Source organism: Ceratina calcarata, unplaced genomic scaffold, assembly GCF_001652005.2.
Source record: "Ceratina calcarata isolate Rehan_Ccalc_2016 unplaced genomic scaffold, ASM165200v1 scaffold92.2, whole genome shotgun sequence".
NCBI lineage: Eukaryota > Metazoa > Arthropoda > Insecta > Hymenoptera > Apidae > Ceratina > Ceratina calcarata.
Window position 1 is genome coordinate 499,244 of NW_017180576.1, and position 27,114 is coordinate 526,357.

At 49.9% G+C, this 27,114-nt stretch overlaps 3 long non-coding RNA genes across 4 annotated transcripts; 2 read left to right on the forward strand and 1 right to left on the reverse strand.

Moving 5' to 3' along the window:
• Positions 1-503: 503 nt before the first annotated feature.
• Positions 504-13,545, reverse strand: LOC113465143 (uncharacterized). 2 transcript variants are annotated; one of them, XR_003389971.1, is made up of 4 exons: positions 13,238-13,545; positions 12,921-13,153; positions 756-997; positions 504-676 (listed from the first exon to the last, which is right to left on the reverse strand). It is a non-coding gene; the product is annotated as an uncharacterized LOC113465143 (long non-coding RNA). The 2 variants fall into 2 exon arrangements; XR_003389970.1 differs by having other exon boundaries at positions 12,921-13,545.
• Positions 9,149-11,298, forward strand: LOC108631688 (uncharacterized). Its single transcript, XR_001916934.2, has 2 exons — positions 9,149-10,181; positions 10,300-11,298. It is a non-coding gene; the product is annotated as an uncharacterized LOC108631688 (long non-coding RNA).
• An 8,754-nt stretch (positions 13,546-22,299) lies between the features above and the next one.
• Positions 22,300-25,909, forward strand: LOC113465142 (uncharacterized). The gene is made up of 2 exons (XR_003389969.1): positions 22,300-22,407; positions 23,928-25,909. It is a non-coding gene; the product is annotated as an uncharacterized LOC113465142 (long non-coding RNA).
• The last annotated feature ends 1,205 nt before the right edge of the window (positions 25,910-27,114 follow it).

Consider the following 27,114-nt stretch of genomic DNA (forward strand, 5'->3'; position numbering starts at 1 on the left):
GAATGTAATACGGTCGTGAACGGGAAAATATAAATGGAGGCTGCGACGACGTTCCGCGATCAGATACCGCGGTCGTGGACCGTGACGTGAACCTTCCGACCCTGAGCACTGCGTAGCATTCGAGACGGAAACCGCGCGGTTAAAACACAGCGGAGCGGCAGGGCGTAGGGCGTAGGAAGAGGGAGAGTACGCAGCGAGTAGCGAGAGCACGTGGCGAGGGCGTCGCTCTAATTACGCGGAGTATCCCGTTGCAGATTTACGAGTGGTCGGCCGGGCGGACGGTGGTACATGTGTACGAATCACTCCCCGGCTACGACGCGCGACGCAACGCGCTACCGTGAACTTTTCTCGCCACTCCATTTACATATGAATTAAACTATTACGCCAGTCGACGACCGCTTAAGCCGGACCGGGGACCGGTGCGGAAATCTCTCGCCGACCTGTTCCCTGGCCCATTACCCGTTTACCGCGATCTATCACCCGCCGCCAGCCTACCTACCTACCTCCCTCCCTCCATCATTCGTTTCGCCTCTTTTCTTCCGCGCCTCTACCGTTCCACGCACCGTTCAAATTCGGCTTCAACCAGTTTCAAGCAGTACGCCTTGTTGTTGTTGTTGTTGTTGTTCTTCTTCTTCTTCTTCTTCTTCTTCTTCTTCTCGACCAATGCTGTATCAAACTGTTTTTTGTTATAATCAATTCATTTTAAATCTTACTTTCGGGTATAACGAGTACACGAGTACCTACTACCTACCTACCTGCGTATATAGTACAGTGACTGAAGGGGCAACGACAAAGCTACCCTTTATTTCGTAGCGGAAGCGTGACCGACCGCGAGAACCCCTTTGACTTTATCCTCGATAAGTATAAACCGGTCCGTTAATGGAAAGCGCTTGAATATTTCATCCTCTCCTCTCGTGACGACCCCAGCAGCTCGTGTACAACGGCTGCGGCCCGAACCACCAGTCCACCATGGTCGCGGTAAGCGGTTGGAAATTCGCTAAATACGCACCGCCGCCAGAGGAAAACAGAAAAATTGTAAAAATTCAAGCTGATGATGCTCCGTTTGAAAGGATCTTAACAAGTGATCCATTTGCATCGTCGTCGTCGGCTTGTCTTCTCAGAATTCGAGGAATGATACGCCAAGTAACATTCAAGTCGAATTGTCTTTCATTTATTGATTTTATTTCACGGAACACGCATTTTTCTTTCACGAACATACTCAGTATTCAATCTTATTACGTTTACATACAGTGAATGTACATAGTAAGCTTCGTGTATAGGAGCCTATTTTTATTCGTCACACACATCATCACGATGACCTGGAGTGTACGATGCAAACGAATCGTGCACGAAGTATGTCATCTGTCGCTCGAGTACAGTGATGTTGTACTTTGGATTTTTAAGCACGCGCGCGCGCGCGCGTATATCGTTTTGCAATGATAAAATTATGGTGTGGTTTGGTGACGACGAAGTGGACGAGCCTCGATGACCCTGTCCATTTTACGTGTTAAAATCGATAACACGACCGACCGAGCTACCGAAGTTCGGTGCAAAACACTCATCGCTCGTCCGTCGCGGTTGCCGTCGTCTGCCGTTAATATTGCAGGACGCTAGCTAATGCGTGCCGGTCTCGTTAAATGCCAACCCTCGCCCACGTCTACACCCGCGTACTAGATTCAGTTTCGTTCGTTCGTTCCACGCTCTACCCTGTTCATTTTTTACGATTAAGAAATGCACGGTTGCTGCTTTCCTCTCGTCTTATAAATACGATTCATTTAATTGATTCTCACTAAATTCTGAAAAGCGCATCGTATGATTTATGGCCTGTAACGTGTAACATTAAATTCACCGTACGGTACGTACATTGCCGCGATCGCGTAAACCACTGCGACCGACCAACCATCTATGTACCTTGGTAACTTTCGTATGACGTCCATCCACCCCATCGTCGTCACACTGGTATCGTCGCTTATCTAGCGCGTAATACGGTTCGTCAGATCAACACTCGGAACAACGACGAGCTTCGAAGATCGAAGCCGTCACCGTAGTCGCATCGGTTAGTTCAGCGAAGACCATCGGTCGATCGAAGCTCGCCCATACGAATAAAATAAGAATAAAAATTAAAATACATAGACGCTTGCCTGAGAAATTATGTTACACGCCACCGCGCCCAAAGTTAAAAATGTGGCGACGCAGCTATGCATAGTTCCTCGCGACTGATATCATGTATATTTGCGGCTTGGTCGCTGTTTCACGACTTTTAGTAGAACGCCCTCAGTTCTGCTCCTCATCCGTCAGACGCATCGTCGGCCACGTCGAAGATGGCCGTTGCGCCGTCTTTGCCGGTGGTTATATTCACCCTCTTCCGCGTAGCGTCGCGATCTTTCTTGGCTCGGAGCGGCGGCGACGACGACGACGACGACGACGACGACGACGACGACGATGTTCGCGTGTCGCGCGAGACGCGGTCCCCTTATCGCAAATGACTGCTTCCGGACGAGTAGTACGAAGAGCCATTTAGCAGAGCGTAACGGCGTCGCGGCGGCGATCGCAACCCGAGTGCCTAATCCAGACGATAATGGCCCGTCGCCGCCGCCGCTGCCGCTCCTCGCGGATAAAGACAACGCGCGGCCTCTTCCTTTGGGAACGGGACACTTCCCCCCGTCCGAGTATACCTAGTATCCTCGATAAAGTGTTATACATACGTCGTTTTTATCACCGCGCCGTGTTGCGTGAAAAATCAAATCGAATGAAGGAACTTTTTTTCTGTCTATCGTTCTTAATTCCGATCCTCGCTGAGTTTAGATCGGGCTCTTACGTCGGTGAGTCAATAAATCATCCCTCGATCGTTTGAACGATGACGGAACTATCGTTTCTTACACGCTGCTTTAAGATTTCTGTAATGATTCGGTGTTTGTCGAAAATTGCGCATATATCCGCGACTCCTTCGTCTTGATTTTGACCAGCTCTCGTCGATTCTCAATATGATATCCCATTACCCGAGTTTAGGTCGCGTTATCGCCGCGGCACAAAGCTATCGATTACGCGCGTCGTCGTCGTCGTCGTCGTCGTCGTCGTCGTTGTTTCTCTCTCCGCTACAAATGAATTGTCGACGGTGCGACGGTGTAACGAGTCGCAGAGAGTATCTTCGACATCATCGGCGGGCACAACTGTCTACACGTTACACGCGCGATCATGCTACACCGCGTGTATCGCCGCTGTCAGCAAATTACTCCGTACTACTTCGTTCTATCCCCCGGATACCGAGCATACATACATACATACATATGTATATCGAATGGCAGGCGGACGGAAACATTGCTCCGTCCTCGGGTTGGCTTACGGCCTACTACTACTACTACTACTACTGTTAAAATCACCGCCGAACGATCGATCGTACGATGGGATATCGATGTTTCTGAAACTTCGTTCGCCATATAGTTTCCACTGAAATTCTTAAATAAAAATTGCTCGGATCCGTTCGCTCGAAGACGATTAATTTGATTAAATGTTCATGTGTAATTGTCATTGTCATTACGCGTTAAATGTATACGTATACTGTACGTATACGTACGATATACGTCGACGGTAACAGCAGCAGCAGTGTCGGCGGCGGCGCGCGTGATGTTCAAGCAGCGGCATACGGCGAACGGATGAGTGCGAGGAACGTGCGACGCGTCGAGTGAGTATACCTAATAGTAAAGGGAAGGAACGTTTTTCTCGTCGAGTATCGTGCGCGGCATTGCGAGATAGGGCGAGGCGAAGGCGCTAGGGAGCAATTCCCTTAAATGCCCTGTCGTCCGCAAAAAGCCACTCCGTGTAAAAAACAGCCCGCGCGTTCCCTCGCCACGGCACGGAATCGTGTGCGTGACGACACCCGCCGTCCTTTCGTTCTTTTTCCGTCTCCAGATTATATTAGTCTTTATGGCATCGATAAAGTGCACCGTCGATTCTACCGCAGCTCGCCCCCTCCTCCTCGCCCGATCAAGCGCCTCTTTCACCCGAGTGCCTGAATTTGACGCTGCCGTCGCCGCCGCGGCCAAACCCCTGCCCTAGCTCTCTCCTTCACTGGCACTCGCCGCCAATCTCGCCTCGGACACTCGTTGAAACACGAAAAACGATCTTATATAAATCGTTTGCTTCAACTTGGAATTTAAAACAGCGCAGCGATGCTACGACGTGTTAAGGATGTATTGGCTATACAGTCAATACCAAAAGTTTATGCACTTTAGAAACGCATTTTTTAAAAAGAAATCAGACGTCGGAAGAACATTGCTAATAATAAACAACAAAACAAAATTTTCGATTTTTCCGAGATTTTTCCAAGAGGTACCCCTTCAATTACTTCCAAATTTTCGTTTTTGGCCAATAACTCCCAAACCGTTGGACATACGGAAAAATTGTATAAGACCTTTCTTGTAGAGGACGACGAGATCTACAATTTCTGTATAAAACTTTTGCGCTAGCGTCAATAGTTTACGAATAATTTGCAAAGAACTGTTTTTTAGTTTTTCGTCAATAACTTTGTTATACATTGTAACAATACGATAAGTAAAGATTCTCAAGTCTACGTACGTAGGATCGTACGCGTATTACATGCTGTTGATACTTTGATTAGAATTATGATACTATCGTACGTATCTTCTTGCGAGTATTCCAACGACCGAATAAGAATAGGAGGCGTCGATACACGATTGTGTGTGTGTACGAGCAGTGAATTCTGGCTGTGATATCAGCTCTCTTTCCAGTTTTGTAGATGGTTATAAAATTGGAATCGCATCGGCGTTAAATTGAACGACGCCAATATTTGAAGCGACCGCGACGGAAATCGCAGTCGCTTCAGGAAATGAAACGTGTGCAGTCTAATTTCCAATCCCTGTCGGTGTCACAGTACACAGTCTATGTACGTGTGAACACGGTGAAAAATAACCGCGACAAGCTTGACGAAAGTTTAATTAGCGGCGTGAAGACCGACTATCGCGAGACTATTGTGAAGACTGAATTCGTAAAGAGCGAAATATCACTTTGGTGGTGGTTCGGCGGCGTCGCGGTGTTGGTACGTAATAGTATAGGTATACAGACGTATGTAGTAGTAGTAGTAGTAGTAGTAGTAGTAGTAGGTACACAGTATAGAAACATTGAACGGCACGAGTTTAGCGAAAGAACAATTGACTGATCGTCGATGGTAACGATTGGTCGACGAGTCGGGAACGATCGGCTGCCTGAAAACTAAGGAATAGACGCTTTCCTATTCGTATGCTCGTCATGATATCTCGCGACGCGACGGTGGGTCGGTTGACCGCGAAACGCGTACGTTTCCGACGACGATGACGACGACGACGACGGAAAGATATATCGGAAACGGAACCGAGTGTATGCAGTCGAGGACTGGCAGTTTCGCACGAGACAATGGGAGCGATCGACGATTCGCCGCCGTTCGTTTCACCCTCTGTTCCCTCCGAAAAAAAACCGACGGCGAATGAACGAACGAACGAACGAACGAACGAACGAACGAACGAACGAGGATGCGGACCTTTTGCGTCGGGGAACGCGTGATCGAAATCGGAAGAAGAATAAAACAACGGTGAAAGGTAAGGTTGGATCTGTATGTTTCCCATCCCGAAACGTTCTTATCACTGTAATAACGTACACTGCAGATTTTTTCGAATGCGAACGAGAACCACAGACCGATCGCTGTAAATGTTCCTCCTCGCCGAAGGGCGTTACGCGGTCAGTAAGATCTGTAAACCGTGAACCGGCGGCGATTGATAATTTGCTTTTCGACGTCTGTTCGACGTGAAATGACTCGCGCCGTTCGCGGTTATAGCGCTCAGGGGCAGAGCGAACATTTTCGCAGAGTTCGAATCGCGCCTCGAATCCGTGCCTGGGTGCTCGTCTCTCGCATTACGTATGCGACGGCGGCGGCGGTGGAACGAAAGTGACTGATCCGTCGCGCGGTCGGCATTATCGTCTATCGAAAAAATATGAATAAGCTTTCCAATTTCCGTGACGTTCCGTGACATTTCGCCGGGTAGCCCGTCGACACTGCTCGCTCGTCGCAGGGAGGTTGCTTTTCAATGAAATGCGAACGATACAGCGAAACGCCATCCGATATTTCGACGCGCGGTGTTCGCCGCATACGAGATCCAGCTTTTTCTCCCGACGTGCGACGACGTGGAAGGGCGGCGGGGGGCGGAGGGTGCATCTCGTCACCGTCGACCCTCGCCAGGCTTTTCCGCTTTTCCGACGGATCGGATCGAATCATCATCGTCGTCGTCGTCGTCGTCGTCGTCGTCGTCGTTGTCGTCGATCGCCAACCGATTCCATCGACCGATGTACTACTCTGTAGTTCAAAACTGGTGCATGTTTCCTGATGTTGTCACTTTTTCTACCACATCGCCTGTATGATTATTAACACTGCCTTTGCGTTACACACGTATGGTACGGTATCAGAACCGTTAGAATTCGTGCAGCGTTTCATACGTAATAATCTCGTGCAATACGATGGTTCAGTTGTTGCGGTTCAGAATGAGAAACTGCGGCGGTAGTTTCTTGAGAGAAGAACTTGGTCTCCGATCCGATTCCGAAGGGTTTGTACGGTTCGTTCAGCGAGACGTGAAACAGAAGTGGAAGAAACGAACACGCAATATCGTACAATGACGTACACGGCGGTGGTCGTAATTATTATTGTCGAACGTAGTTTTTATTATCCGTACCGTATTTGAATTTCCGTGATGATTAAAACCTTTCGGAGAAAAATCGAGAACACGGTGGGAGGAGGAAGCGCGCGTTTCGTTAAAAGTTGCCGATCGCTTTAGGAAGGAATGTTTAAGAGCGATTTTATAGTGTCCGGCGCAGAGGTCAACCTATCCTCGGATACATCACCCCAAACCCTCGCGTCTCGTTGATGGATCGCGGTTCTGCTCCCCCTCTCTGTTTCTTCTCCCGTCTACTGCTTGCCCACCGCGACCATCCACACCCTCCGTAGTCTTCTTTCTTCGATTTCTCATTCCTTCCGATGGATTATGCTGCATCGCGTTCTTATCTCGGCTAACCGCCGCCACCGCCGCTTCTCACCGATTGATCGCGACCGATAAAACCCCCACGCATGTGTGCGCGTCAACTTCTTTCGCCGCCAATCGCCGTCAATTATAGTCAAACGTCTTTTCGATCATCGTTCGACGAATCGAGTCGATTCGATCAAAAATCAATGTTCCTCGACTATCCTCGAACAATGAGATAAGAGATTCGCCGTTTCGTAAATGTTTCTCGTCTGCTAATTGGACAATGGAAACTTTCCACGTCCAGGTTTCTCTGAGACGCGAAGAAAGAACTGGGTGTATACACGGTGACCAGTATGTGAGCAAGGTGAGTGGAAGCGATTCGCGAAGGACGAATCGTTTAGAATCGGTAAGGAACAGCTGGAGGCTGCACCTACGCGGTGCAATTTCTCTCGGAACAGGAGTATATCCCTCGGTGTCTTTTTACTTTGAAATTCCGTCGATACATCACGCCTCTCTTGAAACTTTGCTCGCTCCGCCTTCGCCACCTCTGACGCTCCGCCTTTCCTTCGCCTCCTCGTCGTCGTACCTCTTCGTTCGTCTCTCTCTTTCTCTCTCTCTCTCTCTCTCTCAATCTCTCTATATGCTGTATGTATACGTGTCCTTGTTACACCGAATCTTTGTTTCTTATACCGCGCGCGCGATCACCCGGCAAAATACTGATTTCGGTTTCGAGATCGAAACGATCGAGTTTACCGATGCGATGGGTAGAATCTCTCTGCGAACTGTTTACGGGTTTTAACATTACGGATTTTACGGTGCATCACGAACGCGCGACACGGGGACGACACGTCATCGTACACGTTTAGTCGATCATGAACGCGATTCATCGCGAGCCGTCTTGTACAAGAGACGGGTAATAGAAACGGGAACGGGCATAAAAGGAAGCTGGCTGGCGAGTGAAAATAAAGCGGAACGGTAGTAAGGTTGCGCGAAGGGGAAACCGCGGAAATGGCGGTAGGAAGGAACATAGAGGTAAACGGTGGTATAATAATAGTCTACTCTACTGAAAGAGAGAGGAAGTGGTATAAGCGAGGCGATTGCCGTTCCGAGTGCCGCTGCCGAGTGCCGCACGGGCGAGACCCGCGCCGCCGCCGCCGCCGCTCGCTCCTCTTCTCGTTTTCGAGGTAGTACCTACGCTCTCGAAAAGGAAAAAGACGGTCTCCTTCGAGATTCCCACCGCTCTACGAGCACCCTTATCTCTCGTTTGCCGCTGCTATCTCGCAAATACCCGGACCGTCTTCACTCTCTCTCTCTCTCTCTCTCTCTCTCTCTCTCTCTCTCTCTCTCTCCCTCCCCCTCGTCCCTGTCCTGTTCCTTGTTTCTTCGCGTTCCACCAAACGACAGCAGCAGATACTCTTCGTCTATTTGAAACGATTCTTAACCTCGTACTTTGTTCCTTGTCGATATTGTTGATCCCCTCCCCCCTCTCGGGGGGATAAAAGTACAGTTCGATGTGCTCGAGAGTAATTTATCTGCAGCGAGGAATCGTTTCTTGTATCGATGACGCGATCATGGCGGATAGTGTTCGTGCAAAAATACAATGTATGCGTACGCATTGGTAACTAGCGTCAGATCGATTGGACAGCGGAGTATGAAAGGTGAAAAGTATAGGAACGCGGGGCTAGTTTGTCCGAGAAGACGCGGGGGAAAGTTTTGGCGGAGCCAGGAAAGAGCGAGCTCGGTTTCTTGCGCGCACTACGTTCGCTTGGGTACGGACAATCGGGCGCGAACTTCTGTAATTAAAGTTATGTTCTCGCGTAGACGCAAAGTTACACCGAGTTCCACGACTTCGTCTCCGACGTTCCCCCCGGTCTCTCTTCGAGAGCGACCGCTCGCGGACCGCTTGTCATTTAGAAACTGTCAACTTCGTTCGCGAATCTTATCTGGAACCCACGCGACGAGAAAGAGTCTCGAATTATTCTCGTCACGGAACGTTTCTCGACAATTTTACACGTACCTTCTTTATTTTCGTTCGTTTCATTTCAGGTAATTGCCTCGCGGATGATATTTTAGCAAGATTGAGAGAGACGAACCGACGACGACGACGACGACGACGACGACGACAACGACTGCTGACGCGTATAATAAAAATCAGAGACGAAGTCTGGGTCGAAATCAAAGGAAAAAATGCGCGCGTGGCGCGATGCCGGCGTTCACGATAGGGGCGACTATAGCGAGCCGAATTCATTCACATCACACACAGGGGTCGACGAACCTTCAGCGAACTGAATTTCGGTTAATTGAACAGTCACTCGTGCGGCGGGATTGACCTAGAAATTATCGTATCGTGTCGTATTGCATAGTATGTCTTCTCTTTCGACGAGCGAACGCGCGTACCAGCCAACCGACTTTATCAAATCCAACTTCTCACACGACGCCGCCGCCGCCGCCACTGCTGACGGTCCACGATTTCCATCGATCGGACAACGTTCCGGCGGCGTCAAACCGTGTTTTTATTATTAAATACCAACTCGTTGCTCAATCGTTGCGTCTGCCGTAATACGATACGTTCGGTCGAAATTTTTACGCAACAAATAATGAAATGATAAAAGTAATGTCCACGCGCTGTGTTATGCGTATACGTGTTTGACGCATGAAATGAACTTGAGAAAATGCCGTGTCACCCCGATGTCGGCAGACGATAATCGTTTGATAAGCGCGACGCGGGTTCTGGTCGGATAGAGGCGGGATACAAATCGTCTGCTAGAGATGAAAGAGGCAGTTTGGGTGGTCCTCAATTGGACGGGTCCGTTTGCATGTTAGCAAGCAGCCGACTTAAGCCCGTTGTCTGTTAATTTGTCGTTGAATTGAGTCAATCGTTTAATACGCCACCGTTTACCGTTCGACCGTCGCGTTATTGTTCGTTGAAAAAATAATCGCGACGCGCCATGTGTGTATAAAGTTTGCTTGGCGAAAATCACTGATCCACCGGCGATCTGTCAGCGAATCGCGCGATAAATAGTATTTTATGTTCAACTGCCGACGTAACTTATTCCGATCGTCGAGAAGAGACGTGGCTGCGAATTTTATGCGCTTACGAAAGAACTGAATACGCAGAAATAATAAACGTTGCACATAACGTTTGAAGCTGTTGGAAATATCAGAAGCTGCTGAACAGTGAGATGTGATACATGTATGTTTCGACGACGACGTTTAACGAACGATGATCGTTTAAAGAACGTTTGTTGCGAAACACATTTTTTAAACTAACCCCGATTTACTTTGCCGATAATAGTCCGCAGCCTCATTCATCAATTTCACACGGTATGCCAGGTCCTCGTCTGTAATGTGTATAAGAATTCGAATTCCGAGGAGCGTCAAAGCACACGTATACAGGGGACAAGAACGGTTTGGCATTTGGTGAAGAAACGAGCGAGCGGCCGTCTAACAAGATAATTAAGAGTAGACCGTAGGAGTGGCCGGGCTCGGTTTTTTGTTGGTCGCGTGCTGGTGTCAACTCGTGTCGACCAAGATCTCCCCTTTTCTTCGCGCGACTAGTTGATACAGTCTGTCGGAACGCGATAGAAAAACGTCTAGGTTGTAGCGAGAATGTGAGAAAACGAGCGCGAACACGCGCTGCAAATATCAGCCGATTCGAGCCGGTTAGTTATTGTTTCCTCGCAGTCCGCGGGTCGAGTCAAGCAGGTCATCGATCTCGTTTCGTTTCCTTTTCTTTTTTGTTCCCACGAAACAAAAGACAAAAAGAAGACGAGACGAAAATTTGAAAACGATAGGCGAAGATATCGCGGAGTTGTCCTTGGGGATTTTGGCGAACGCATCGAACGGACAAAAGGATCGGATATAGAGTCGAGTGTCAGAGGTGGGAAGGGGGCTCGCGTGTGCGGCACAGGAAATGTCAAGATCACGGCGGCAATATCGCATCTGTCCGATCGCATCTAGCCAACGTGCGCATTCAAGCGACCCCGTCTACGTACCGCCGGCGTATACTTTTACCCACCTATCATCTATATCTCCGCGTAAATTACTCTCTCTGGCTCACGCGCTCACACTCTTATTCTCACCGCGACCGACCGACCGATCTTTCTTTTTCTCGCTTAACTCTCGTCGAACACGCGTTTTCGACATTCGTTTTAATCGAGGTCACATCCTTCGATACGTTGTCGTACTTGCCGATCATTACAATACCCACGAAGAATTTGAATCGTCTTCGGGCTGGAATTTTTAAAGAATAAATGTATCGAGTGATTATAGGTGCTCGTACGATTCCTTGAAATTTGCAAGCTGTGCGAGTTCTTGAAGCGATAATTCTGTAAAACGCTTCTACGCTTTGAACGCTCGTCGAATTTGTGTGAAGAGCTGAATGATGAGACGAGATAAGAAACGTCTCCGAGCAGCGCGAAAAAGTTGCGAGCCAGAAAAGAAGCAAGTTGACGGACTATCGATTAGCTGTCAGTTTATTTGGGAAAAGTAAAAGGAGATCCGGCGGGCTCCGGGGAACTGACCGAGTCGGGACGGATCCCAACGGCGGTGGCGGCGGCGCGGTGGCAGGTTACACGGGAATACTCCCAAAGTCGTCCTACCTACCTACCTTCCTTACTTCCACAAATCGGAATTGATTTGTCACCCGCGAACGTTTACATCCGTCTCAGATCCGATGTTCAATAGCCGGCAATATCTCTTGACTCAATTCCAGTCTCGTTGTCGGATGGTTTTACGATTTTATTCTCACGACAAATTTCACTTTTACGCGATCGACGGTACTTGAGTCATACACATGCGAGCGCGCGCGTATTCGCGCACAGTTCGTTTTCCTCGTCACTTCGGTGTCCCGAGGAGATACGTACACGTACGTGCCTGATTCATCCTCTTTTGACACAATCGCGGCAAAGATCGATGAAAGGCCTGAGACCATTTGTCTGCTAATGTACCTACGACGATGAGCGTCGTATAACTTCTCTGAGATACCGACGACCCAGCGCCAGTGTGAAAGAAGACGTGTCGAAGAAGACGTGTTTATTATTGGGGCGCAAGCTGGTCGGTCGGTCGAGCGAATTACGCGCGGTAAAAGCGTGGCAAACGGTTTTTGTGAACAGGAAAAAGGAGCGGACAGCTGGCGGGTAGTGTCGTCGTGGTCGGGTCTGGCGAGGCTCGTGGGCGTGTACGCGAAACCGGGAAAGTGGGCGAGTATCGCGTAACGAGGCTCGGACGTCTTCTAAATATAGCGGAACAATGCAGAAGAATCGGCGCGGCGGGTCCATGGCCCATCGGCAACAATGTGACAGAAGTCCGAGAACGAGAGATTCGAGGTTTTCACCGTCCGACAAACGATTCGCTCATTGTTCAGAAGTCGAACCGCCCCGTCGCCGGTAAACGGCGGTAAGTAACGGTCAGCCGATCTTGCGGCACGCGCACGACATCGGGCCGTCACGCCTCGTTCGCTGCCGCTGCAACGAGCCGTCTAATCGCTCCTTTCGCGGTATGACGTATGACTGATTCTGAATTCTGATGCTCTTTTCTTCTCGTAACACTTTCCGTGGTGGACCATTGCTGTCACCGTTACCGTCCGCGACACCGCGAGGACCGTCGATCCGTGGGGCAAGCGCTGGGTCGATCGAAATCGGTACAGGCGTACCTGTACTCGTGGTCGCGACAGTCTAGGACCGGGCACAGTTCAGTTTTTGTTCATTCTGCGCATCTCAATGTTTTACCGTGTGGAGGGATGTTCGCTGCAACTCCCACCATCTTCCAAGCTGTGCGAAACGATCCTAGATTCTCGGGATCGCAAATATAGTAACGATTGCGAGGAATGTGAGTTATGGGAGCACGTGGTCGCGTGGCTACTTGCTTATGCGTCGTGCGTACACCCTGGCGACGAAACCGGCGCGATATACCCACCTACCCCCTGTCTCGTCGTCCACCACCGGGTAACAACTCGATTCCATATTCCCGCGGCGCGACGTCGCCCGTGAAGAATTGAATGAAATAAAATAAAGCTCCGCATCCTCTCCGTGTTTTATGGCTTGGATCGCTTCCGCCGTCGCCGCGCTTTACTACACACAATTCCGTGAGTGTGTGCGCCCGCCCATCTGTTCCCTCGTACGTACCCCATCGTCGATACCCGTGCTTTCCTACACACACAGTATGTCAATGTAATGCAGTGGGTGCCTCGTCGCGCCTAATATTACGTAGAAGACTGGCTGAAAAACAAATACCTTTATGCCATCGATTCAAAGAAATGAGACTCGAGACTTCTAGCTGTCCCTAGACGCCGCCGTGTGCAGTCTCTACACAAAAAGGATACATCGCGGGCGCTCGTCGCGTCTAGCCTCTGGTGTCTGTGGATCGCGAGCAAGAACGAACGATTCCGATTAATTCCGATCGGTCGAAAGTATAGTCGACGACCTGCTGTCCACGTCGACAGGTAGACGCGTAAAGATCATCGACGACGACGACGACGACAACCGAGAGATCGTCGATAGAGATATAGGCTGAAGAAACGGGGCGAGAAGCATGGCGAACGTGTAGGCAGGAAAGTAGGCAGGGAGGTGGTGGGTAGGTAAGTGGGGCGGTGGCGAGGCGGTCGGAAAAAGGAGCAACGAGCGGTGGAAAAAAGCGATGCCGTAAAGCACTCAGCGGGGAGCGTGATCCGCTTACGAAAGTCAGGTGGACCCGCGCGTTACCAAGTTACCGCTTCACCTAGCTGTCCGCGGCATATCCATATGCCATATACGACACACGGGACCGTGACGGTGTTTCACCCTTGATACTCGCCCCCTCGCCGCCGTCTACGTCGGCTCCCTTACACACTTTTTTGCACACCCGATATCGTTGCAGGCACGACCGAGCAACAAATCAACGATACGAGGCCGCGAGAGGTGTATTATTCGGAGTATTCGTCAGTGGAACCGTGAGCTCCGCGTGTCGGTTAACGATACGACTTTACACTGTTTCCGAGTACGGAATCGTTTCCGGGATCGATCGATCGACCCATCAGCGATGACAGACCGTATCGATGGAAAAACAGGCATCGCAGCGGAACGTTACGTTCGTTGGAGAGCGTGCGGGGGAGAGTCGAATGAAATAATTATGGGGTCGATGGTGGCTGGTTCGCGCGGTTCGCAGCGGCTGTAACGGCGGGCGTTACGGCCAACGGTCGCGATGGTTCTCCTTCGCGAGGAGCCTGAGTCGCGTTTAATAAGTTAAGCGACGACGACGCAGCTGCTCGTCTTAATGAAACATTAGCCCGGGATCCAGGTCTGGATCTCGACGCGATATCCTCTTCCATATTTTCTCGGCCGGCCGAGCGCCGCGCCGCCGCCGCCGCCGCCGCCGCTTTGAGCTCGTCACCGCTCTCTTTGCACCTCGTCGATCCATCTTTCCCCTACCCTGGTTTCGCCCCTTGTTCGTGAGAAATTTACCTTCCACACACAGTACACCGTTCGTTCCGTGGCCGGCTTTTCATTTACGTTTTCTCCCTTAATCACGATCGAATACATTTTTCACGCGCATCGTATGTATACGTATATTTTGCGATCTGCCGTAGGCGATGATGTCGAAACGCCAATTTGACGAGTAAACCCTAGGCTGTGAGAGTCTCGATCGTTCCGACGTAACGCTCGTGACGTACTTACGAATGAAAATCGTTGAGACAATAAAATCGTACGCACCGCACGTGACACGATGCGTTTGAGATACTCTGGACCGAACGGGGTTTATTATACGAGGGACGACCCGAGGAGTTGATGACACACAGTTACGTAAAGAGAGTACGTGAAACATTATTGCTATAACGCGTTCAATTGCCGTTCTAGGACGCTCCGATTCTCGTCCAATCTGATCAGCGCCACGAAGCATCGCTCCCGCTCCCCGGATTCCACGGTCTTAAATAACTGTTGGAGCCTCCGCGTCATCGTCGACTCGCGAGGTCAACGCGAGCATTTGCCCGCGTTTACACGGGCTACCAGCAATCGCCGAGCTCCGAAGCTCCACCCTGCTTCGTTTAGACGTATTATTAGTCTGCAACCCGACGGCGCAGCCTCGACGATCTTTCTTCCAGCATCTCTCGACAAGTCCCCCGCGAGTAATTAATTTATATTGATTTATACGTTCTTCTACCCACCTAAACATCTCATCAGTCGATCACGTTCGTCCGAACGAGAAATTTCTATTCTTTATCCCCTATTTAGAGACAGATTAGAAACATCGTGTCCATACGTCGTCTTGTCAATTATCGTTCGTTAAATCTTGTGTCAACGTGCATACGTACATAGGAATTACTACTTACGTACGTGATGTGTCTCACGATCGAAATGTCGTGTCTGACCTTGATGAGAAGACGATATTTTCAGAAAGCTAATACCTTCTGATACAAGTATTTATACGTATGTAGGGTGATCGAGAAGAGGCGACGCGAACGAATCGCGCGTCGATTGAACTGGCGGCTGGAAAATAATCCGGAAGCCGACTGCGGAGCAGCTGGACGGACGCGTCCGGATATCGGCAGTGAGTTGTTCTTTTTCCGTCGCTGAAACCGTCGGTGACTCGAGTGGCAGTAAAAAAGGCGAGCAATGTCACGGGGACGTAACAATGGCCGCGGCGCGAGTAGATGCATCGCGACCGGTTGACCGTCTCTTCCAAAAGTCCGTCGCGAAGGAAAAGGCTTCGGTCGGTTGGCAACGGTCGAGCCTCGGGCGTGAATGCAGCTTTTAATTACGTTCTGAATAGAAGAGCCTCTCTCCTCGAGCCTTTGTACAGTGTCACGATGAACGAGAGTTTGCGATACGACACACGTCCACAATAACACGTCGACTCCGTTGCGTCGTGATCGTCGCCGTGGTCGTGGTCGTTGTCGTCGCGGCAGTCAGGCGGTAGGTAGTAGCGACGCAAAAAACTATACACCCCACCTTCCGTCCTCGTTTCCACGTCGAATTGCACGTCGTACCGTCCGTTTTTCCAGTTAACGCGCGACCACGCTCTCTTTTCAACGTGGTCGACCAGAAAATTGTCTCATCGAATTATACCGTGTCGTCTTGGGAAGTGGGTTAAAAGGAAACATATGACGCTTCGCGCGCGTGCAGGAGGCGAGAGTTCGAACGAATTCATCTTCCGATTTCCAGTCCGGGCTCGAATTTGACCTGCGGGCGCGCGGGTTTCGTCAAAAGTAATGGATCGAACGACGAGAATGAACGACGGAGAGGCGGCCAGTCGTATCGTGTGTTCGGGGGAGAAGGTTCGACGGACGGTGAAAAAAAGCCAAGTATCCTCGCTCGAATCAACATAACAAATTCAATCGGACGGTGTGACGTGGTCGCCACTAACCGCGACCACTACCGTCGACGTCTCGTCCCTGGCAAATATATGGGTGACATCAGCATATGCATGAAAGAAGGGTAGATGCTGTCAATGTGGGTGCCCGCCTATCGATTGGCTTTCGGCTCCTGCTCGCCACGCTTCGCATCGCGATCCTACCGAACAGTCGCCTGTCCTTCTTCTTCTTCTTCTTCTTCTTCTTCTTCTCCTCCTCCTCCTCCTCCTCCTCCTCCTTCTTCTCTATTCCCAAACGGAAGTTCGTGGAATCTCGCCACTATTTGATAGTGGTAAATCGGCTACCTATATACTTATTCCTTCATCCTTACGATCACCGTCTGTCGGTCTGTCCGTGCGCAGAGGGTCTCGTACAACTTTGTTCTTTTACGCGTCGTGGCATGGTTAATTGGAAAAAGTCGATTTATATTTATGAGCAGCTCTCTTCCAGACACAAGCCTTTGAATATTCGTCGTCCTCGTTGAGAAACACCCGCGGTCGTGGGAATCGGCCGCGTATTCGTTAAAACACGATGTAATGTACTGCGATTGTACATCTGGGAATCTGATCTGACTCTGCAGCAAGTGAAAGGTCACACGACTAAAACTGTTTTACGTGATATCACGGGACTTGTGACGTTTATAAATGAACGAATATGAAAATGGATAACGGAGAAACGAAATAGCTACGGATCTTTTCCGAGATACTTCTCTCCTTTTTATTCGTTCCGTCCACGAGATTCCGACAACGAGTATACCTGTTGTCGCGCGTCACGAGTCAAAAGAAGGAAAACACAATACTCGTGGTCGCCGCGTCGCGTCGGTTCGTTAGCGACTCCGGGGAGTTAATTAGCGAAGAGGAAGAAGAAGTTAATTTCTTGTTCGCTCATAATCGGACGCCCCTGATGATGAAATACAAGCTTGATAAAGACGGACGGAGGTTGAAACTGGAGTTTTTGGAACGCGGGGGGAAAGATGGGAACCCGTCGACCTGCGTAAATAGATCGACGTCACCGTTCTACGGACCTGCTCCAAGCGTCGTTCATATTTTTCAATTAAAAAAATAGTCCTGAAAAAGTAGTCGTTGCAAGGACTGTTACGAGTAAACACGTTTACGACTAAACATGATTGTTTCCGCGGTATTGAAGATCCGTTCTTCTACACTTGAACGTACGTGTACGCGCGAGTACGTCTTCAAAAGAAACGATACATTACGTATAAAAAGTTATTGAACGTATTCGTGAGAGAACTTGTTTCTGTTTTAAATTCGTTGATCGGAACAAAAAGAGTGACTGAGCGAGTGACGTCGCCAGATTGGGCGGGGGGTGGGGGCCGGTTACTACCGGAAAGAAAAATATTTTTGTTTCGTTCGTCGGGACGGAACGGATCGCCCGTTGGCGATGAACTTTCTGAATAATTACCACAGCGGTATGAGCTTGATTCATCACCGAAGTTCGCCTACCTAAGATGCTTTATCTGCGCGTCGCAGTCTCTGCGAAATTAATATGCTAATACCCGTGTGGTTCCCTCCACCTCGCCCCGAAGCGGTGGCCCTCTTTCTCTTTCTCTCTCTCTCTCTCTCTCGCTCTCTCTCGACCTCTCGCTACCCCCTCGCCCTTCGCTGCACGACATCGAACCCCCTAAACCGGAACGGATTGGCAAACACGACCGTGCCATGTCTCGTTCCTCGATCACGCTAATTTCGACTTCCCCGTGACAAATTACTAACCGCCCTCCACTATATTTTCGTATCACTCGTACTTACGCTATTGCTAATTGGCAAACCGACTTTTATGAATCAATTGAGTTGACGATTAATCGTTGTGCGGATTTCATACGCAAAATTTGTATGACTGCAATAAAAATCCGCAGTCCACCGACTGTGACCGAACAGCGGCGAATGAAACGAAATTCTACTTGCATATACCGTACGCTTTACAATAAGGCTGTGCGATTATTCGTGCTCCGTTTACAGGGAATCCTGCGTCGGACGCGGATGAGACGATCTCGTGAGAAATCGGGGACGAATCGAAGCAGTGTTCCGGAACGTTCGAACCGTGATTAGTCGTATAGCATAGATTGCGCGTGACGCATCGTTACAGCGATTTACGCATATTCCAACGCACGTCCGTATAAAACGCGGCAATTATCGCTCGCTCGTTCGCTTCGATCAACGGTTAACGGATTCGCTCTTCTCCGAAACAGTATTAACACCACTGACCTACACACGCAGAACACGGATCAATCCTTTCTCATACTCGCCTTCACGACTTCTCTGGTCGTCCCGTAACCTTCCGAGTACTCTCTCGCGACTCTTCCTCCTCCTTTACCAAAGATTGTGTAACGACTGGTCGAGATGTGACGATCGACCACCGGTGCGTGTACCAGATCTGAAACTCGCTTCCGATCGATTTTGGCGAAGGTGGCGGAATCGAAAGAGGAAATTCGCGTTTTTTTCACGAGCTCGTTGGAGGGATCGCAATCAACATTTAATGGTCTCGGATCGATCGAGAGCACGGGCGGCCGGGCACGCATCCCCGCGATTAACCACGGGAACGTGGAAATTGAACGAGGAGCGTACGCTCCGGGACGAGCAGGAAAAAAATTGATCCACCGACGGACCGGGGCTATTGTGTAATTTAGTAATGAAGTCTGCGGCGTCGTTCGAGCGGCCGCCACTAAATCACAGGACGTAGATTGGGGCGCGCTCGGCCAGCTGTGACCCAGTGCTTTCCGCTAATTTGCCGTAACTCTCGTCCCCTCCGCGCCGTCGTCGCCGCTGCCACCGTTACCCCTTCGTCACCGCAAAAAATCGCGTTCGCGTTTACGTCAAACCTCGATTTCGAGACCATCCTTATCGTTCTTCGCCCTTTCTTCTCTCTTCCTTCGTCCATTGCCAGTTCGTCAGGTTTGTCGTAGAAGATTTTTGCATCGAATTTTAGAAACAGCGATCGTCTGAAGCCTGAAAAGGGGAACGGGAAGAGGGGACGCCTGGTGATGATTGTGGTGGTGGTGGTGGTGAATCTAGGTTTCACGGAAGTGGTGCTGAAACGGGAGCCCGAAAGAGTCAATGGCAGAATGAGATTACGCCTTAACGTTTGGCACGTTTGGTTAAGACGATTCGGTTGTGTGTACGTGTACGCCGTCGCGCACCGTGCGATGGTATGTCGAATATGCTCGCTATGTCGACTCGTGTTCCGGTTTTGATGCGTGCGCGAGATAAGATTGCCCTTTGTTACCACGACTCGTGTCTTCGAGACCCAGGAACCACCACCGGCGGTTTTTTACCTACGTTTACCTTTCCGTTTCTTTCTCTTGTGCGTCCCTTCGCGCTGCACTCTTCTCCCTTTCTACCACTACCAGCAGCAGCAGCAGCAGCAGCAGCAGGAACAGCAGCCCCGTGCTCCTCGTTCCTCGCAGCGCGCTCTTTCCTTCCTGGCTAGATTCCGTCGAATCGTGCACCTCCCGTGGCGCGGCATAATACTTTCAGATCGCGCGCCATCGTAAACTTTCGTCGGCCAGCGTCACGGCATCGTCGGTTCCGCGAAACACCGACTTTCCTCTTGCTCCAGAGACCGTTAACGGTCGCTTTCCAGCTTCGGATCTACGTTTACCCATGCTCATTCTCCGATGTTCTGGCGACGGAGACTTTCCCAGTAGTTCCCAGTAGTCTAGATCACTGATTCTTGAATCCGGTCGAATCGAATGAATCGTTGGAGTCTGGATGTCACTGTATCGAGAGTAACGATCGTGTAAATGTTCGTCGCATGATATTCGGGGCATGTGATGAATTTGAGACGAGGTTCGGACCAGGGAGAGTACCGTCGAAAAGGCACTCGGTGTACGATTTCGAGCCTTGTTCTCAGTCGTTTATCCATATCGAAGGAACAACGTTGCGAAATAGTATCAGCGATATTATTTACTACGTTCGACGTAGATGATCACTGTCGGATCGTATGAAAGGAAATACACAGTGAGCCAAGAAGAGACTCGGTCGCGTTCATCCAACGTCGTGAAATCGGTAACCTTGATGTACCCACGATTAGATAATTGAACGTCACAAGACCAGCGAGAATCGTGTTTCGCGTTGCGAAAGATACGCGTAAACACGACGCGTATTAAATTCGAGTATTTTTACGCGTTTACGTAACGCAGAGTCAAAGGTTATCGTTAATTTTAATTCGAACCGAAGAAAATCGTACGATTAACGTGATGTAAGTATGATCGATGCTCGATTCGCTCTTAATTCAATTTGTTCGAAAGGTAAACGAGGTAACGACGACGGTGAAACGATGGTCAAAGCGTATTGTTCTTTTGAAACTTGGTTTCGACTCGAGAGAATTCTGACACGTTCCCCTGTCGTATACTGGCTTCACGTGGCTCTCTCTGATCTTTTTCCTTCCAACCTTCCATTCGCTAGAATCGGAGAAATGAAATACGAAGAACGTTGAACATCCCTACGTTACATTATCACGCGCGTGAACGTGGCGCGTCTGTCATGCGTACGTTCGCCCGCAGCGTCCGGGCGAGTGGAAGTCGAAGCGAAGGAGAGCAGCAAAGCATCGAAGCGCGGGGCAAAACGAGCACGGGCAAGAAGGGTAGGTAGATAGGTAGGTAGGTAGGTAGGTAGGTAGGTAGGTAGGTAGGTAGGTAGGTAGAGGTAACGCGCGGCGAGACGAAAAGAGATACGGGGCAGGTTCTAGGCGAGGCGAGCGAGCGAGCGAGCTTATGGAACGGAACCGGGTAGTAGTACGATACGGTACGGTATGGATACACGGGGAGCTGGTATGGGTACACAGGTACGGATACACGGGTACGGGTACGCGAGAGGAGAGGCAGAGCAGAGGGCTCGGAGCATCCGAGAGATATGCCCCGGCTACGGGTGCAACGACCCCGGTGACCTTTGTCCGGTCTCTGCTCCGGCCGGTACCGTCGTCGTCTCCTACCTCCGAACTCGAACCGGCGAGGGACGGCGAACACGATGTGCGCACCGAACCACCGGGGCTCACCTCGACCTACCACCACTGCACCGCGTCGCCGCCGCCGTCGCCGCGGCCGCCGCCGCCTCCGCTGTAGCCGCCGAATCTCTACCTGTGTTCACCAACGACCGCTTCTTCTCACACGGTGACGCGCCAAAACGGCCGATCCTTCCTCCGTTCTTATCGATGGATCGCCGATTTTATGCACATTCAAACGAATTTATCAACGATGCGGACGTCGGTCACGCATTGATTCATCGGTTGACGCAGTTATAGAAAAATATTGTAAATCTTTCGTTTGAGTTCGTAGGAGCGTGGACTGGCAACGAATGTGACACGCGACAGAGAAGCGTGACGTACACGACGTGAGATACGATACGAGCGGATGTATTAAAAGTAGGTGTACGAGTTTCGAAGGAATCGCGTCGCTGGATTTGGACGGTGGCGACGCGAGGCTTGCGAGCGCGGGTAGATGGTACACAAGACACGGTCATCGTACTCGAAAAAATGTGAAGCGCACACTCTCCGCGCGCGTCGGCCTGTTGCTCGTTTTCGTCCACCTTGACCATCCTCCAGATCTTTATAGCGTCATTAAACCTCACCTCGAAAGATGACCCTTCGCCCGAATGATGCCTTCCCTCGACCGAGCCAACTACTCGCGCTACTATTTCGTTTGACGCGACGACGACGGCGCCGTGAGAACTAGATCGCGGATAGCTCGCGCTTACCGTTACCACGAATTTCTTCTTCTTCTCCTTTTTCTTCTTAATTACCACCGACCGTTTCAAGCCCGGAATAATGACGGGACAGATCGTAAGGATGATCGTCCAACGCTGTTTCGCTTCTCCTGATCTAACTAATCGTAAGCCGCGCGAGTCGATGATTCAGACGATGAAAACAGTCGTATAAAATAATTAAGTATTCTTTTATTCAGTCAGACGCTGCTGCTCTGCGAGCTAGATTCGTAGTAAGCTTCGTCGCGAAGATCGAGAATCGATGTGGAACGATGTGCTAGTTTATTGATCGGAGCGTGCCACGAATTAAATCGACTTTACGAAGCGCAGGTGCTGCTGCGCTAATTTGCTGGCTCGTTTCGAAGGGGTAGGTTAATTATCGCGCATGAGAAAACATCCTTGGAACTTTCCGACTAATTCGAGTAGAGAGATCGAGGGGAAAGGCTGTGGGAGGGAGGGAGGTAAGAGAGAGAGATAAAGAGACGGAAGAGCAAACTCTCCGAGGCGACACTTGTCGTGCGTAATGCTACGTGCGAAACGTTGTGTCAATGATCGTGTTATTCGTTGTATCAGAAGTATTGTATCGGACATTGTACTGTTCTCGAGATAAACCGATAGATCGTTTCATACGTAATAATTGTTGTGATACGTCTGTTACATATGAGTGATCACGTGAAACGTTCCATCGATTGGTACGTCCAGTGTCGGCTGATCGTACGAAGCACGCGTATCAAATGTCGTATGGAGCATTAGAACAAAATGGAAGAAGAGAGAGCGACGGATTACTCTCTCCGAAGTACGATCGCGATACTTTTAATATTAAAAAACGATAACGTTGGGGAGTAATCGCGAGAGGCTTTACGACGACGACGACAAAGACGACGGTGCGTCGACTGACAGGACAGACATTAAATTCGCCTGGCACAACGCACGTCGCCGTGATGCACAATCACGCGATTTGTCAACAGAACGTTCGGCGCGCGCGCTCATTTATTCGAAAGAAAACTTAACGCGTGTGTTTAAACGTTCTTCGCACATTTTCTCTCTATCATTGAAGGCGATACGCCTGAAAACAACGTCGGCGTCGTCGTCGTCGTCCGTTTCGTATTTAGACAGATGAGAACGAGAGAAAATGAACACGGCTGCGGCGGAGGGGCGCGCGCGGAAATTTTGGAAAACCGTCACGATGCTTCATTCAGCTATATACGTGTGGAAATCGTTTTCTAACGACGTTCTTTCGCTTTTTACCGACAGAACGTGACGCGACGAGATAGTATACGTGGTGGTATGTCGCGTTACGTTGATAATAATATGGAAGGAAACTGATATACGTTCCATTTCAAGCGTATTCCGCTCAAAATCAACATTTTCACAGTGTGCGATACTTTAGTCATTACTTCTCGAAAAACGTCTTTCACACCTTCCTCCGTTCGTTATTATAATCCCGGATTTTTATGCATCACGAAACGTTCATCGGTCCGACGTCGGTTTCACGAATGCACCTCTGTCAACGCGACTTTTGACGATAATTGTCTTATGAATTGTACCTTACTGCCGTTTAGAAAACACTATACATACGTATGATATGCATGTTTGTTCGACGAGATTCAGACGGCGGGTAACCGCGTCGGGCTACGGATAATAGATCGGTTGACCTCAGAATCGGTTGCTCGAAAACGAGATCCCTTTTCCATGGTCGGCTCTAAACCGCACCACTAGTTTGTGGTCGTGCAATTACCTACCGTTTAGTCACGCCGCCGTTCGCTCGCCGTCGTCTCCGCATCGCTCGCTTCGCAATCTGAAACTTTACAGGACATTAGTCCCTCGCCGAATACTCTGCTCTTCGTATCGATCGGGACTCATGTTCGTTACGTATTTTTCTTTCAGAAGGCTGCATCTCCTGACGACCCCAGACTCTCGCCTCTGTATGCGTCGCGAGGAACGTTTGATCATTTTTTACGCACCGATAATTGCATGAAATTACGGAGTGATCTAGTTGTGATAGGATCGTTCCGATTCTTCGATTGAACGCAAGGTGAAAAGTAGAGTGACCGCTCACTCGACGCCCGGACGCGTCCGTAGGCAGGTCGGTAATAACGATAATTACGGGCGGTTGCGAAATTCTGTTTAATCGCGGCAGTCGACATTGATTTGTAGCTTTATACATTTTGCAATCGTTGCAATCGTTGCGTCGCGCGTGCTCGAAACGCGACCACCGTCCGTTTTATTCCCTATGCCGGTCACGGACAGAAGCAGGTTGAAAATCTTTCATAGTCGAGATACCGGTCACGCGACCGGTCTACTAATGAATCAGGAGGTAGGTCGTTCGACACGATGTAATAACGACGAGTATCGACCATGTTTCATACCGTATTTCATACTATGTACATACATATAATGGTCGATACGATAATTGATGTACCGACGACGTGTCGTACGTACAGCGATTGATACACTGTTCGATTCGCGTAACAACGTTTATTGTATAAACAATGGTCGCGACGCAGACACGAGACTGCATTGGTTCTTCGGAATTTCTTCCTCGAATCCGTGTATCGTCGCGTACGTTTTACACGGATCGCATCGTTAAGGTTGAAGTGAGATGGTACGAGGAAGCAGAGACGAAGACGAAGGTGAAGACGATGACGAACAGCAGCGGAGCAGAGTGGGAAAGAAATGGTAGGGACGCGGGACGTGCTCTCTTCTGGTTCAGCCGGTCGGTCGTTCGTTCGTTTCCTCATCACGTATGCGCGTTACGTAGCCAGCCGGACCGAGAGATGCGGTGTGATATAATTTTCTAGCGGTTGTACCGCCTCTTACGTGCTGCATACCCACGGTGACCATATTTTTTTCGAGGACGATCAAAAATTGTTTCACGACGACGAGAAATTGCAGCCAGCAGCAGCAGCACCGAGGGCAGAAAACTGAAAGACCTTGTACATGCACGACGTAGCGCAATAGTTCCAATTTCTGTACGCGCCACAATTTCTGCTCACCCGACCTTATTTCCTATTATATTATACGTCATTCTAAAAACGATCTACGAACGAGCCACAACTGATGAACGATCAGTAATTTTTTCGCGCATCTACTCGACGCAACAGTCGACCATTGTCGCGCGTTTTACGCGCACCGCGAATAAGAGGCCGTGTGCCCGATCCATATTCCGCGTCGGCCGTGAAGTTTTTGCGAATCGACGAGTATAAAAAGTGTCACAACGCTCGCAGATGATGTTGCATCCGAACCACGCGTAGCTGCGCAATGCTTCCAACGAGTTTCGCCGAGATCTTTCTGTCTTGTTTCGCCCACTTTCACACAGTTATTCATTCGTCGAATGTGTCAGGCCGGTGCGTATACGTTCGCGCATTCCTCTCTCGTTATGCGCGTCGCGTTGTAAAGAGTCGAATTGAAGATGAGACAATGTGAGGAGTGTACGATGATTACTCTGACGAGAAACTGCTCGGAAAACTGGCGCGTTTCACGAGTCCACGTCGCGGATATAATTTATTTCGCATGATAGTAACCGATCTTATCGTTGGATGAAAACTGACTCGTAGGTGATCGTCGACAGGGTGGCGAGGCGAACAAAAGCGAATTATGCAAACGTCGGACAAAGAATCAGAGGAATGCACCCGGCGGCGGCTGCGGCCCAGATACCTGTCGGTGATCGGAGGAAAGAGAAAGAGAGCCGGACTCCCTCTTTTACATATCGGCGAGCTGTACGGCTCTCGCGATAGATTCGATGTCGCGATACCGCGGCGCCAACCGCTTCGTCCGCGTATCGCACCCCTGCATCCCCTTCTTCTCTGACCCGCGCCGAGAAGAACGCAGGCCGAAGGTCAGCCTCGCCGACCATACTATGTATAATAGTACGTATACACCACAGTGTGTCCCGCGAACGTTCGCCACGATTTTTCAAAAACTTCCGCAGAAATTGACGAAAAAATGTCTCTGGCAAAAGTTGTTCAACTTTTCAACAAGGTGTAACGGCTCATATCCATTTTATCCGTAGAAAAGAGGAAGAGACAGAGATTAGGAAAGTAAAATGCATCGATATGCATCTCATCGGTCAATTAAATTTGTCTTGAAATGGACCGTGGAAGAGTGCGATCGGACACGGTACTAAAATTTTTTTCTCGACATACCGTGGATTTTTTCGAAAAAGTTGGCAACCCCATCGCAGACTGGGAGCAGAAAACGGAGAAGAGCGAATGCAAAGAGAAGAGAGCTGGCAAAGTAGAAGAGAGAGAGAGAGAGAGAGAGAGAGAGAGAGAGAGAGATTGGAAGGGCAGATGGTGCAAAGATCGTACCATTGTTTGCTTTCTGACAGCGATAAGTTCACAATAAAGTTACATTCGTTTCCAAGTAAATGTCTGTCCTCTGCTCGCGTCCGCTCCATCCTTCTTCGTTTCCAGCCCCTCTCGCGTATCTCGTCTCCCGGTCGCATTCCCCGGCTCTCCGGTGCACCGCGAAGCACCCTCGCGCACGACGATAACCATAACTCTCTTCGCACCCGCGCGTCTTCCGCTTCTTTTTTACCACTCCTCGCTTCTTCGCTCCCCCGATCTCCGCGTCGCCGCGCGCAGATCCTCTTTAATCCTTTTCCCTTCTGCGATTCGAGTCGAACGTTTCTTGACCCATTTGCATCGTGCGATGTAAAGACTAAATAATATCAACGATCCGCAGAGATAAGATCGATAAGATGCGATTCATGCAACGATCGTTGTCGACGAATTTCATGCACGTATTTATAACGATCGATGCAAAACGCGAGACAATGGCACTCGATGGAGAGAGTTCGGTGGCGAAGTTTCCGGGTGTGGCGGCGACGACACGCGCGTGTTTCGCGCGTCAAACGGGTCGCGACGAAAGCTGGAAGAGTCGAGGAGGGAAAAGGAAAGAAGGAGGAACGCGAGGAAAGGGGGAGGATGGGCAGTGGAAGAACCAGGAAGGGTGAGGAGGCTCGAGGCTCGCTCGTGCCATCGCGAACGCTTCGCTATGCGCGGCATGCGTATTTAAGCGGCCGTTTAATTGAGGCTAATCGAGAGATATTGAGCGTTCGCGTACGGGTGTC